This window comes from Arachis ipaensis, chromosome B06 (assembly GCF_000816755.2).
Source record: "Arachis ipaensis cultivar K30076 chromosome B06, Araip1.1, whole genome shotgun sequence".
NCBI lineage: Eukaryota > Viridiplantae > Streptophyta > Magnoliopsida > Fabales > Fabaceae > Arachis > Arachis ipaensis.
Window position 1 is genome coordinate 128,416,027 of NC_029790.2, and position 2,071 is coordinate 128,418,097.

Below are 2,071 nucleotides of genomic sequence, written 5' to 3' on the forward strand. Positions count from 1 at the left end.
AAAATGATTATCCAAAAAAATAAAAATAATTGTATAATTATATAAAACGTTTTACATTATCAGTGTACTAAAATTAAACCCTATAAACTATATGGTAATCAAGACCTGAATCATGAAAAATGAAAGACCAGAAAGTGAAAGCATACGTGGTAAAGCAACATACAAAGAGTACAAATCTCTGAAAGCGTTGTGCCTCTAAAATTTAGCAGCCTGCCAATGAGATGATGTGGTCCAAAAAATTGAATTCCAAACCCAACAAAGCCAAGCAGATAGATTAACAATCTTTATTTTACTTTTGGAAAAGCATTAAAGGATGTGGCTTATGCATATCAATAATGAAATAATGCATGCATGAAAGGCAAATAGCACACACACGATGCAACTAAAGTGTTTGGAGCAATAACAATAATAACTAAAATTTTAATTAAAAAAATAATGGGTTTTCTTAGTGTGTAAGTTCTTATATGTTCAAGTATTGGAGTTTGATTGGGACAAGCACCGACCCCAAAACTAAAGTTGGTAACGTAATTACATGCTTTATGGGTCAGGCCTCTGGCTCTATGAGAGTTTAAAGGTGACTAGCAAATAAAGCTTTTTTTTTTTTCAATTTATTATATTATTTGTTTATTCTGAGTTAACCTTTTTGCTGTTATTATCATCACGCAATACCTAACTTTTCAAAAAATTAAAATACCCAGTTAGCTTCCACGTTAAACCACCATGAAATAGTTTATGCAATCGTGTCTTTATTGTTTAATCTGGTGGTAGTGGTGGTGGGGTAATGTAAGTCATGGGGCGAAGTTTGGCTACTATATCTAGCACAATTTTATTTTACTTTTATCTTTAGCTTAAGTTTCAAGAATTTAATTTTGATACACTATTATTATAAAATTATTTTATACTTGTATTTAATTACATAATGTCACATTAACAAAAATAATTATCTTTTATATTGACTGTAAATAATCATTTAAAAAAATAGTTATAATTACATAATTATATAAAATATTTTATACAAAATTAAACTCAAATTTCAATATCCATATGTTATCAACTTTATGGGAAATGTGGTTTTGATTTCTTATTTGTCTAGTAATCATCCAGAAAATTGAATCATTAAACAAAAAATAAAATTAAGTTTTAAAGAATGAGTTAAATCTTAATTTGGTTCTTAAAATTTAGCCCGATATTCAAAATGACTCTCATAATTTTGTTGGTCCCAATTATAATTCTAAATTTGTAATCGTAGCTCTAGCTTGTCCCTGCGATTATTTCCGTCACCGAAATACTGATTTGGCGCAATTGTATGATATGGTAGACACTACTTAAACGAGAGTGCATTGGTTTTGTGTCCAAACCGGATTTTCTTGATGTTTTGTAATTTATGATCGTTCGTAGTGAAAAGAAAGATAGTTTTAACCCACAAAAAACTAAAACGACGTGATTTACACATGGTTTTAATGCGAAACCAATGTGTCGTCGTTTAAGTAGTGTCCACCGTGTAATACAATTGCGTCAGATTAACATTTCAGTGATGGAGATGATCGCAAGAATAAGTCGGAACTACAATTATAAATTTGGGGGTTCTAATTAGAGTTAATAAAATTGTGAGAATTGTTCTGAATATCGAACTAAATTTCAGAGGTGAAATTGAGATTTATCTCTTCAAAGAATATGTGATTTTAAAATGGTGTCAGCTTTTGGCGGCACTTATTTGTTGGTGGCTAAGGTGGCCAATAGATAAAACCAATCCAGTTATGACATATGTCATGTTTGAACATAGGGGATGAAGTTTTTGACCAGGCTAGCTAAACAAAATTATTGGATCAGTAAACAAGAGTGATTAACAATTCAAATACCTAAGTAAATAATTGAGATGGCATATTAGCAGGTCTCATAATATGGTGAGTTAATTTAGGTGAATGTTATGGTGTCTATAATTTTGTACCTAAATTATTAAAAAAGGTAAATAAATAATATTTAATAAATTTTATATGATTTATTTTTTATTTTAAATATTTTATTTTTTATTTTAAAAAAAAGTTAGATAATTTCAGTACCATAACAAAGA

The 2,071-nt window shown here is 28.9% G+C and overlaps 1 protein-coding gene across 1 annotated transcript in view; it reads right to left on the bottom strand.

Moving 5' to 3' along the window:
• The window catches only part of LOC107605173, a 6,927-nt gene that overhangs the window by 314 nt on the left and 4,542 nt on the right, over nt 1-2,071 (bottom strand). The gene's annotated exons all lie outside the window — the stretch shown is intronic.